This window comes from Bos indicus, chromosome 2, assembly GCF_029378745.1.
Source record: "Bos indicus isolate NIAB-ARS_2022 breed Sahiwal x Tharparkar chromosome 2, NIAB-ARS_B.indTharparkar_mat_pri_1.0, whole genome shotgun sequence".
Lineage (NCBI taxonomy): Eukaryota > Metazoa > Chordata > Mammalia > Artiodactyla > Bovidae > Bos > Bos indicus.
This window is the reverse complement of record NC_091761.1, coordinates 124994697-125006423: the sequence shown is the minus strand read 5'-3', so window position 1 is coordinate 125006423 and position 11727 is coordinate 124994697. Positions and strand designations below refer to the sequence as shown.

Sequence of the window (11727 nt, the reverse complement as noted above, 5' to 3'; positions counted from 1 at the left end):
TAATGAGTATTCAGTGGGTCAGTTTCACCCTGAGGCTTAATCTAGAGCAGAGAAGAAATCCCATGGATGGAGGAGCCTGGAACGCTATAGTCCATGGGGTCACGAAGAGTCGGACACTTACTGAGGGACTTCACTTTCACTTTTCACTTTCATGCACTGGAGAAGGAAATGGCAACCCACTCCAGTGTTCTTGCCTGGAGAATCCCAGGGACGGCAGAGCCTGGTGGGCTGCCATCTGTGGGGTCGCACAGAGTTGGACACGACTGAAGCGACTTAGCAGCAGCAGCAGCATAGAGTAAGAAAAGTTTTGGAACAGACTGCTGGAGACTAGAATGAAGCTAGAGTGAGGCTGACTCCCAAGGAGGGATAGAGCCAGAAAGAAATTCCTCTTGGCAGTAATGGTCCATGAACTTCTAGGACAGTGGTGTCTTGTAAATAACTTTAAGTTGGTGTGCTACTGTGCTGAACTTTTCCTTCTGTTTCACTAAAGCCTCAGTAAACCCTGCTAAGTGTTAGGACTACTTGGAGAATTGAAGGAATCACTACTTTGAGAGCCTGTGAGGAAAAATAACACCAAAGAAACAAGAGTAACAGTGAAAAACGGACGATTTCTTAGGCTAGCCTGAGGGTTGTTTTTGTTCAGTTGCTCAGTCCGACTCTTTGTGACCCCATGGACTGCAGGACGCTAGAATTCCCTGTCCATCACCAACTCCCAGTACTCAAACTCATGTCCATTGAGTCAGTGATGCCATCCAACCATCTCATCCTCTGTCGGCCCCTTCTCCTCCTGCCTTCAATCTTTCCCCGCATCAGGGTCTTTTCTAATGAGTCAACTCTTTGCATCAGGAGGCCAAAGTATTGGAGCTTCAGTTTCAGCATCAGTCCTTCCAATGAATATTCAAGGTTGATTTCCTTTAGGATGAACTGGTTGGATCTCCTTGCAGTCCAAGGAGCTCACAGGAGTCTTCTCTAACACCTTTCTTCAAAAGCATCAATTCTTCAGCATTCAGCCTTCTTTATGGTGATAGACAGGGAGGCCTGGTGTGCTGCGATTCATGGGGTCGCAAAGAGTCGGACACGACTGAGCGACTGATCTGATCTGATGGTCCAGCTTTTACATCCATACATGATTACTGGAAAAACCATAACTTTGACTAGACAGATCTTTGTTGGCAAAGTAACGTCTCTGCTTTTTAATACGCTGTCTAGGTTTGTCATAGCTTTTCTTCCAAGGAGCAAGCGTCTTTTAATTTCATGGCTGCAGTCACCATCTGCAGTGATTTTGGAGCCCAAGAAAATAAAGTCTGTCATCATTTCCAGTTTTCCCATCTACTTGCCATGAAGTGATGGGACCAGATGCCATGATCGCTGGGATTCCAAGTCAAACTAAGGCTTAATAAGCACCCTCTGAGAAACCAGAAGGGAAGGGTAAAAGGACCTGAGAATTGTAGAGGGCCTACTACGTGCTTTCCCGAGGCTTCTTAGGTAGGACAGCAGAGCATGGATTTAAATCCATGCCCTTTTGGGTCCAAAGTCACTGCACTTAGCACCGGGGGAAGAGAGCAGAGGGGCCAAGACAGAGAAGAGCTATACTACTGAGATAGAGAAAGCTGTCCAGCTGGCATCATGGCAGAGCATGTGGCCCAACCTGGAGTATGAATCAGGGAAGTCTTTCTGGAGGAGGAAATATTTGATCTGAGGCTTTTAAGACTGTAGGTATCTGTCAGAGGAATAAAGAAGAGAAGCAAGACAAGAGGCAAGGCAGGGGAGGTCACAGAGCCCAGAGTTCAGGCTTTGCACAGTCTCCATGGGGTAGGGGCTTTCTTTTCCTGTCTCCATGGGGTAGGGGCTTTCTTGTCCTGTCTCCTCCCAGCTCTGCTGTCCATGTCATCACACCACAATGAGCCATCATTTTTCTAACAAACACTTATTCACGTGGGGGTTTCCAGAAACATTGTCATAATGGTTGTGACAGTATTCTGGGTTCTGCCAACTACACACGCTGTGACTATTGGCTAGTCACTTCCCTTCTCAGGGACAGAGTTACCTTATGCAGAAAGTTATAGTGGGTGAATTGACTTTGGTGGTGGTTGTACATATCTGTGACCGTACTAGAAACCATTGAATTGTACACCTTAAATAGGTGAATGTGAATTCTATCTCAATAAAGCTGCTTTTTTTTTTTTTTTTCACTGTCATAGGCAGGATGATGGAGGAAGTTTGGCCTAAGAGTTGTAGATCTGTTGCAATCAAGGGTTTGTTACTTTATAGCCAGGTGGCTTTATGTACATTTTTTAACTTTATCTCTCTGAACCTCATTTTCCTCATTGTAAGAAGGGAATTATGTCTTCGTATTGTTCAGCTGGTGAAGTAACAGGTGCAGTTGGTGGTTGGAAGGCTTAGAATCCTGGTTCCATCACTGACCATCTCTCTGCACCTCCATTTCCTCACCTGTTTAATGGGGATAATAGTACCTTCTTCTGGAGAAGGCAATGGCACCCCACTCCAGTACTCTTGCCTGGAAAATCCCACGGACAGAGGACCCTGGAAGGCTGCAGTCCATGAGGTCGCTAAGAGTCAGACACGACTGAGCGACTTCACTTTGACTTTTCACTTTATGCATTGGAGACGGAAATGGCAACCCACTCCAGTATTCTTGCCTGGAGAATCCCAGGGACGGGGGAGCCTGGTGGGCTGCTATCTATGGGGTCGCACAGAGTCGGACACGACTGAAGTGACTTAGCAGTATCTTCTTCATAATGTTGTTGGGGAGATCATATGTTTTGATACCTAGAAGTGATACTTATAAAGTTCTTAGAACTATGCCTGGCATGTGGTTCAATTGTTCATAAAGATTGTGGCTAGTTTATTATATGTATTTCATATCCTGGATTGTATTAATATTTGGGATCTTCTTGACCAGGTGTAATTGCCTACCCAAACCTAGTACTGGACTCCCTGAGGACTGGGGATTCCCCAGTCCTGAGCCTTGCCCTAAAGGTAGAACATAACTTTGAGGTTGGTCTGCCAGCCCATGTTCCTCTTTTCTAAAAACATCTTTCCAGTAGGAGTGGGCTTCAGTGGTCCCCAGCCATAACTGAAGGGATAGGGTGGATCCCCTCAGCCAAGTTGAACCTTCTCTCTTCCAGAAATTTGGACTCTGGGATATGTTGACAGGTGATGCTGAAGCTGAGAGGTGACATAGCTGTGGACTGGATAGTCATTTTGTGTCATGTGAATGGGAATGGTGAGACCCAAAGAGAGCCATGAAGACTCACAAAGAGTGACAAGAAACTCTGTTGCCTCAGAGGGAGAAGGAGAGAGGGGTTCTGCCTTGAATACTGGTGCCTTTCCATTCAGTCAGTCAACACATTTATTGAAAGTGAACATGAAGTCTCTCAGTCGTGTCTGACTCTTTGAGACCCCATGGACCATAGCCTACCAGGCTCCTCCATCCATGGGATTTTCCAAGCAAGAATACTGGAGTGGGGTGCCACTGCCTTCTCCAGGGGATCTTCCCCACCCAGGGATTGAACCCAGGTCTCCTGCACTGCAGACAGATGCTTCACCGTCTGAGCCACCAGGGAAGCCCAAGACTTTTGTTAAGCCCCTACCATGTACTGCACCCAAGGGATACAGCGGAGGGGCAAATGCCTGCCCTCAGGTATAAAGGGACACCACTGAAAGACTTTGTACAGGGAAACAATGCAATCTTATTACACTTTTAAAAGATCACTCCAGCTGCTCTGTGAAGAATGAGTCCTGGGAGGACGAAGAGAGAATGTTGCAACCGTCCAGGCGAGAGCTGATGATGGCTCTGCTAGGGTGGTGTGGAAGGAGTGGTGAGCAAGAGTGGGAGTCTGGATCTATTTAGAAGTTTCCAGTTCCTGTTTCTAGTTCCTCATGAGACCTGTCTACTTCCTAACCCTAAGTGTTCACCCAGATTCTCCCCTTTTGACCACCCCCATGATGTTTTTCTTGCTTCAGCTAGTGTATGAGAAGGCTTCTGTTATTTGCAACTGAACTGTTCCTAACTAAGACACCTTGGCTCTTCAGACTGGTCTAATTCACCACCATCTAGAACATGACCAGTTACATTTTCCCTGTGTTTTGGCAAGTGTTTTCTCACATGAGTAATATACATAGGAATTAATTAACAACCTCTCGAGGGAAATTTTTCTTCCAGAGAACTTTCAAAGGAAGCAGAGATTTATTTTCTCATGTGAGAAAAATGCTTATACCATAGGCCACCCCCAGTTATGTCCACAACATTGGATAAGGGCAAAGTATAATAGTAACAGTTGCTAAAGTGTAGAGCTGATTCTATTCCAGGCCTTGTCCTAAAAGCTTTGTATGTATTAACTCCTTTAAACTTCAGGGCAACCCTATAAAGTAAGCTGTCACTTTTCTCATTTTACAAATCATAGTTTGCTCCCATTTTACAGATTAAAAAACGGAGGCACAGAAGGTTCAGTAAGTGTCTGAGATCACAAAGCTAGTAAATGGTAGATCTGTGAGTCAACCTAAGCATTCAAGTTCCATGCTCTTAGCCAGAGTTTCTCAAGTAGGAGCACTGATGGCATTTTAGGTGGTGTAGAGCCCTGTACCAAGGTCACAGGTGTGGAGCCCTATACCAAGGTCACAAGTGTGGAGCCTTGTACCAAGGTCACAGGTGTGGAGCCCTGTACCAAGGTCACAGGACGAAAATCTGTGAAACTGACCAAGCCCCATAGCAACTGTTGCCATGAGCCTCAGGATCTAAACCTTCCCCATTCCCTGAGCCCATATTAGGTTACATACCCACCCTATAGCATCCTAACCAATCACCTAATGCCACCTTTCCAGTAGGAATTTTCTCTGTCTCCAGGCTATAAAATTCAGTTACTAGCTTGTCAAGGGGGTCGACTCTCCCTTGAGCTGGCCCACTGTTCTAACAGTGTCTCCCACTCTAATAAACTTCATTCTCCTCTTACTCTGCCTCTTGTCTAGAAATTCTTTTCCAACCTGCCCACAAGTCATGACAGGTGGGATGGTTCTTTGTTGTACAGGACTGTCCATCTTACTCTTGTAGTTAGTTTATCGTCCCTGGCTCTGTATACATGAATTCAGTTTAACCCTATTGACGCCCCTATGAGTTAAGTGCTGTTATTCTCATCCCCATTCTGCGGAAAAGAAAACTGAAACCTGGGGAGGTTCATAGCTTGCCCTGAGTTACCCAGATCATTACAAGGGGACTGAACCCAAGCAGTCTGACTCCAGGTCCTGGGCTTTTTAACCATCTTTCTATTCTTCCTCCCTGAGTTAAGAGACTAGACTAGGCGTGGGGTGCCCAGCCAGATAGTACCTTCAAGTAGAGTCCAGCAGGCCCATTAGAATGGGCTCAGCAGCTCCAAGGAGCCACTTCAATTGGCAAGGCAAAGACGGGCAGGAATCAGTGAACTTTCCTCATGGAGTACTGGCCAGCAGGTAAGGTGGAAAGCCTTATGTGATTAGAAAAAAATCTAGCCTGTACAGGACTCAGCCCAGGAACTGGGAATAATCAAAGGAGGAATCAGGGATCCACAGCAGAGGGAAGCCGAAATAATGTCAGGAATGCCGGACTGCTGGGTGAGCGCCTTGTCTCCCTCCACTCGTTTCTTCTTCAGCTCCTCCACCAGCAGCAGGTCCTCCCCTTAAAGCTATAAAGTTGGAACTTCCAAGGTGGTCCAGTGGTTAAGACTCCATGCTTCTACTGCAAGGGGGGCATGGGTTCGATCCCTGGTGAGGGAACTAAGATCTCACATGCTGTGTGGTGTGTTCCAAAGAAGTAAGAAAAACATGGCATAAACTTGCTGGGGCATCCTGGGCCGTCCTTTGCCTATAACTCTGCCCTTTCATAGGCGCAGATACACTCCCATGTGGCTCATGGTGGGATTAATTAGCACCGTTTTGGATAAAGTCACTGGTGGCTGATACCAAAAGTCAAAACTTCTGGCTCTATAATCCCACTCCAAAATAACTTGACAAAAACCAAAAGTCAGAGGCCTGGAGATACTGGTGGCTGCTGTCCCTGTCCTTGTATCTTTAAGCCAACTACACATCACAGACTACGGAGTCCAAAAAGCAAAACTGAGAAGCAGGAGTGGGCTATTGCCCAGGACACAACCTCACTTCAAGTTCGACCTCCTCCTCTCTAATTGCAGTTCAGCTCTGGGCTTCTGGCCCTGACCCTGTACTCTGATTTCCATGTTCTGCCCAATTTCAGGCCTTTGAACTTGTGGGGGATTTTGACTCAGACTCTCTGCTCTGGTTCTTTTTATTCCTGCCCACTTTAGGAGGAATACCCTGTCCAAGATCAGTTCTTTCTGATCTGTCCCTTGGTGAGCAATTACTTGTTTGCGAGTATTAATAGAAGGAACCCATTCAATCTAAAAGGGAAGAATTTATTATGAGAACTCAGGGGCCTCTCAGAACCCAAGGTCATAATTGCAGTCATATAACAGGATGTTAACGTGGGGTTTCTCCTCTCCTCTGTTTCTACAGAGATGTCAGTGCATGGATCAGTTCAGTTCAGTTCAGTCGCTCAGTCGTGTCCGACTCTTTGGGACCCCATGAATCGCAGCATGCCAGGCCTCCCTGTCCATCACCAACTCCCGGAGTTCACCCAGACTCACATCCATTGAGTCACTGATGCCATCCAGTCATCTCATCCTCTGTCGTCCCCTTCTCCTCCTGCCCCCAATCCCTCCCAGCATCAGAGTCTTTTCCAATGAGTCAACTGTTCGCATGAGGTGGCCAAAGTACTGGAGTTTCAGCTTTAGCATCATTCCTTCCAAAGAAATCCCAGGGCTGATCTCCTTCAGAATGGACTGGTTGGATCTCCTTGCAGTCCAAGGGACTCTCAAGAGTCTTCTCCAACACCACAGTTCAAAAGCATCAATTCTTCGGCGCTCAGCCTTCTTCACAGTCCAACTCTCACATCCATACATGACCACAGGAAAAACCATAGCCTTGACTAGACGGACCTTTGTTGGCAAAGTAATGTCTCTGCTTTTCAATATGCTATCTAAGTTGGTCATAACTTTCCTTCCAAGGAGTAAGCGTCTTTTAATTTCACGGCTGTAGTCACCATCTGCAGTGATTTTGGAGCCCCCCAGAATAAAGTCTGACACTGTTTCCACTGTTATCCTATCCCAAACTGAACATGAGGCTACCTCCTATGTAGAAGTTACAGCAGAAAAGTATCGAACCAGCTTTCCCATTTTTAGATCTCTCAGCCAGATCAAAGATATTAAAAGGTTGTCAGAATGCGGAAAGGGGAGAAGATTTTATGGAGAGATATCATTGGAGAGGATGGGCAGAGAAGAGGGTGGCAGAGGATGAGATGGTTAGATAGCATCACCGACTCAATGGACATGAATCTGAGCAAACTCCAGAAGACAGTGAAGGACAGGGGAGCCTGGTTACTGCAGTCCATGGGGTCACAAAAAGTCGGACACAATTTAGTGGCTGAACAACAACATCCTTGGAAAGAGTTGTTGTCTGAACTGCTGTTTTCCCCATCTGACCAGCCTGGCGTGGAAGGGAGAGAGGTGCAGAGGGACAGCAGGCATTATTTCAAGCCTACGGAGGCAGTCCTCTGACAGCAGGGTGCTTCTCCATTCTGTAGCCTGGGGCCTGATTTCTCCTTAAGAGTCCGTGAAGATGAGAGATGGCTCACCCAACTACTTGGGCAACACTTATCCAGAACTTGCCATATGCTACCCTGTCTTCTTCCTTTTATTTAGTATCTGTTTATTTGACTGTGCTGCATCTTAGTTGCAGCATGAGGGATCTAGTTCCCTGACCAGGTATCAAACCCAGACCCCCTGTATTGGGAGCATGGAGTCTTAGCCACTGGACCACCAGGAAGTCCTGAGACAGCGTTTTATGTGCTTCACATGTCTTAATTCATTTAACCCTCCCAATCACCCTGGATGGTTCGTGCTGTATTTTGAAACCTGAGGCTCTCATTTACCAGCATATTGTGAATATTTTTCCACGTCAATAAATATTCCTCTGCCACATGTATCTAATGGCTGCATGGTCTTCCTTTGCATAGCTGAGAGGTCCAATGGCTAGGCACATGGATTCCAGAATCAATTACATATGGTAGAGGACCATTTTTAGACAGGAAATGAATGTACATAACCAGAGGCATAGCAGCCCATATCTCCAGCCCACTAGGGTCACCTTTTACTCCATTAATATTTCTTGAACATCTAGCATCTTCCAAAAACTGAAAATACAGTAATGAATGAGACAGATGTATTCCTTGCCTTCATATAATTTATATTCTAGTAAGGGAGACATATAGTAACAAGTAAAAATGCCAAAGAAGGCAAAATAATGTAAATGATAAATTCAATGAAGGAGAAAACAACAACAACAACGGATTGTTGAAATGGAGCAAACAGTAATTCTTGGGAAGTTAAATAAGATTGAACTCTCAGATTCTGGAGAGTGGGTGACTCAGAGTTCCTCTCAGTATCTTTAAAGATGTGATTGGCGTGGAGGACAGAGGACCTATAACTTCTGGTCTATTCTAGTTCCACTTCCCTTCTCTTGGTTACTTAACTCCTTGTTATCCAAAAATTTCCTGGGATAAACAAGCAGGACATTAAGAACCACCATATTATTTTGTTCTTGAATTAAATCTTCCTCCTCTCAAGACGTGTTTTGCCAACCAAGTCCTTGTGGGTCTTTGCAAACCTGTGACGTTGCTCTTTGAAGACAACCTCATCCCAACTGCCTGCTTCCATTTTACAGATGGAGAAACTGAGTCTCATCATCTTCAATAATTTTCCAGAGAAATTTAAGCTTCTCCTCCGAACTGGAAAGTTATCATATAAGAAAATGCATATTCAAAGAGACAGAGAAGTTGATGTGACACTGCATCAAAAGTTTATCCCGAGCTGTTAAATCGTCATCATCATTCAGGGTACTTCCACATTCGAGATCTACAAGTGTCAAAGCCTAGGGAACTGAACAAGCTGTACAGAAACGGATGTCTCAGAATAAAGAAGTAGCTGCAATTGACAGGAAGAACAACATCCTCAATTTTCAAGATATCTACAAAGTGTGTGTTTGTTTTCTTCTTTTGAAGTTCCCTCTTCCAAAAAACGATCCCTCCTCTATTCTGATGAACGTTTACTTATCGGCACATCCTGTTCACCTATGCTGTGAAAGGAAAAAAAAAAACTAAGTCAACTATGAGACACCTTAAATATTAGTAAAAACTTAAAGTAATTATAAAGGTTAGTGCCAGCAAAGGTGTGACAAAACTAGTATTTACACAATTTGCTGGTGACGTTGTACCTGACTTAGTCCTTTTAAAAGCATTTTTTTTTAAACGGAGAAGACAATTTTATTCTAAAAATAGATCTCAGTAGCAATGAAATACCCAAAGCTGGTCATTATAATAAAAAAGGTAACAAGAATTTGCTTTAATTTTTTTTCCTTAAAAATAAAAAATTACTATTATAAAATACTGCCAACTCTCATTTATCTTTCAATTATTAATTTTATAGATCATCTAGGACATTTTAAAATCATAGACTGGATTTTGCCTAATATTTAGACATACAACTAGATTGTTTTTTATCTTCAAATAACCATCTCAAAGAATGCAAACAGAATAGAACGTTTAAATAAACATAATTAGGAAGATAAAGTGGTGCTTAGAAAATGTGCTCTAAAGTGAAATTCTAGTTTGCATCTCTGTTTTCCCTAATTTTTGCAGATAACCAAAAAAAAAGGTATTTGAAAGTAACAAATTATACAATCTATATGCAGAGAAAAAAGATTATTTCAAACCCAAACCACAGAAAGTTTAAAGGGAAATAATGACATTTAGCATTAAAAAGTGGTTTTAGATCTTTAAAATGCTAAAGAAACAAGCATTCAAGAAAACTGCAGCCCTATCCACCATGTTCTGACTGACCTGAAGTACTAAAATATCAAGAACGCAGGAGACAAACAAGTTAAATTTAAAAGGCCCACATTTGTTGTTGTTTAGTCACTTAGTTATGTCCCCGACTCTTTGCGACCCCATGGACTGCAGCACTCCAGCTTCCCTGTCCTTCACAATCTCCCGGAGCTTGCTCAAACTCATGTCCATTGAGTCGGTGATGCCATCCAATCATCTCATCCTCTGTCGTCCCCTTCTCCTCCTGCCTTCAGTCTTTCCCAGGGTCAGGGTCTTTTCCAATGAGTCAGTTCTTCCCATCAGGTGGCCAAAGTATTGGAGCTTCAGCTTCAGCATCCGTTCTTCCAATGAATATTCAGGATTGATTTCCTTTAGAATTGATTGGTTTGATCTCCTTGCCGTCCAGGGGACTCTCAAGAGTCTTCTCCAGCACCACAGTTTGAAAGCATCAATTCTTTGGCATTCAGTCTTCTTTATGGTCCAACTCTCACAACCATACAGGATTACTGGAAAAACCATAGCTTTAGACTAGACAGACCTCTGTCAGCAAAGTGATGTCTCTGCTTTTTAACATGCTGTCTAGGTTTGTCATAGCTTTTCTTCTAAGGAGCCTTTTAATTTCATGGCTGCAGTCACCATCCACAGTGATTTCGGATACCCACATTACTCTGCAATATATTTTAAGTATATTTTGCAAATAAGTGAAAGCAATGTTTGAAAGATCAGTTTGGGCAACTTACTTACCAGTCACATTTCCTTTCAAACTAAGGAAACCATGTGTGTTGCATATTATTTCCTCCATACTATATGTGTCACATGCATTCTATCATATCCATATTTGGGATAATTTTTATCACCTATATTCATCACCGCAATCAACCATAATGCACAGTGAGTAGAAATGATCCTTTTATATAAAAATTCTTGATATATGGCATTCTGTGAAAATTAAAAGGTGATCACGAGTCACATTTAATTCGTGTTAAACATAGGTGAAGGTTCCTTAGGATTCTTAGCTCATTGTTAAGCTATCAGAAATTAGTGTGATTTGCTTTAACCATGGGACTTTCCTGGTGGTTCAAACAATAAAAAATCTGCCTGCAATGCAGGAGACTCAGGTTCAATCCCTGGGTTGGAAAGATCCAATGGCAACCCACTCCAGTATTCTTGCCTGGAGAATTACATCGACAGAGAAGCCTGGCAGGTTATACAGTCCATGGGGTTGCAAAAGAGTTGGACATGACCTAAGATAGAAGATACACTAGCTTAGTATTTAGTGTGAATAAATACTTCTTTTGTCAAAATTTGACTCTGAGTTTTCAACGCTCCAAAATAAACTATAAAACTGAAAACACTGCAAAATACTTTGGCTGGTCCCAGTGTCCTTACAATACTGTACTTTTTCTCCCCATTAACATAATACTCCTGAAAGTGCCTCCTCTTCAGCAAGCGAGGAAGAGGAGCAGTCTGAAGACCCAAAGAAGGCAGTAGAATGCTTCCTGCCTCAAAATTTTCTGCTTTAAAACTTCATAAGAATGTATTCCAAAATACATTGGTGTTTTAGTATAAAAATGCTGTCTCCCCAAACCTTTGAGTAAAACGGACCATGAATGAAAATGCAGCATTTTCATCCTGTAGGTGTAGTAGCCTAAGGAAAGAAAGAACGTTAAGTGAAGTCCAACCCTTTGTGACCCCATAGACAGTAGCTTATCATAGACTGTAGCCAACAGGCTTCTCCATCCATGGGGTTTTCCAGGCAAGAGTTCTGGGTGGGTTGCCAT

General features: G+C 43.6%; 1 protein-coding gene across 4 annotated transcripts in view; it reads right to left on the bottom strand.

Annotated features, from left to right (window-relative positions):
• Positions 1-6401: 6401 nt before the first annotated feature.
• The window catches only part of PTAFR (platelet activating factor receptor), a 72864-nt gene continuing 67538 nt past the window's right edge, over positions 6402-11727 (bottom strand). For 3 of the 4 annotated variants that reach the window (XR_011562642.1, XR_011562647.1, XR_011562649.1), the window contains one exon: positions 6402-9198. The gene's annotated coding sequence lies outside the window, so the exon portion shown is untranslated. Of the gene's footprint in view, positions 9199-10690; positions 10886-11727 lie in introns of all 4 variants that reach the window. The other variant, XR_011562648.1, reaches the window with a different exon arrangement.